The sequence below is a fragment of the Sinocyclocheilus grahami genome, unplaced genomic scaffold, assembly GCF_001515645.1.
Source record: "Sinocyclocheilus grahami isolate Dianchi unplaced genomic scaffold, SAMN03320097.WGS_v1.1 scaffold1724.1, whole genome shotgun sequence".
NCBI lineage: Eukaryota > Metazoa > Chordata > Actinopteri > Cypriniformes > Cyprinidae > Sinocyclocheilus > Sinocyclocheilus grahami.
The window spans coordinates 33,694-34,489 of NW_015506903.1; the positions used below are offsets into that span (position 1 = coordinate 33,694).

At 31.7% G+C, this 796-nt stretch overlaps 1 protein-coding gene across 1 annotated transcript in view; it reads right to left on the minus strand.

Moving 5' to 3' along the window:
- The window catches only part of LOC107572252 (zinc finger protein 721-like), a 53,080-nt gene that overhangs the window by 6,928 nt on the left and 45,356 nt on the right, over positions 1 to 796 (minus strand). The gene's annotated exons all lie outside the window — the stretch shown is intronic.

Sequence of the window (796 nt, forward strand, 5' to 3'; positions counted from 1 at the left end):
AAAAGCACATTAGTCAAGTTTTGTTGAACATCGGAAAGTGTGAAAATATAAAACATACTGGAAATGTTTTCATGACTTAATTACAGTCTTATCACTGTATGATCATGTGATTGAAGCAATTGATGGTGGAGCAAGAGAAACATTTTTAAAGTATTTATTTATTTATTTAAAAGATTAATGTATCTGTGTGTCTTAAAGGACTTTGTGTAAGCTATTTAATTGAGGATTCTGTTAAAGGGGTTTTTATGATCTCGGTTAGGGGTGTTGGACCATAATAATTGAGACGCTATGTTTAACAGGAAACAAGGGATGATTTATGAAATACCTGTAGGCCTACTGTCATTATAGTTAATGATGAAGCATTCATAAATTGAGTTTGTATTAAATAAACAATGTTTTAATAAAATTGTATTAAAGTGTTCAAACAATACAACAATTTTAACAAAGAACAACTGCTGGAAAAGTGCATTTACACACTGTAATTAACTCTAAATGTTTTACACACTATATTGAACAGGTACTGCCTGTTGTTTGTAAATTACAAAAGTTATTGTGCATTATAAAAAAAAAAAAGTGCAAAGGTAGTTTTAAACAGAGGTTTTAACCACTGTAGTGAAAAGCTGTAACAATATGCAGCTTGACCCTCTCTTATGAGGGTAGGTTTGAATTCAGAAAAACAATCTGCCTAACTTTGTTAGGACTCAGTCTGTTTCGTCTTTCTGAAATAATCTGACCTGTTTTCGAAAACACTCTCTCTGATGGCACAGATGTAGCAACTATGCAAAGCCTCCTTTTC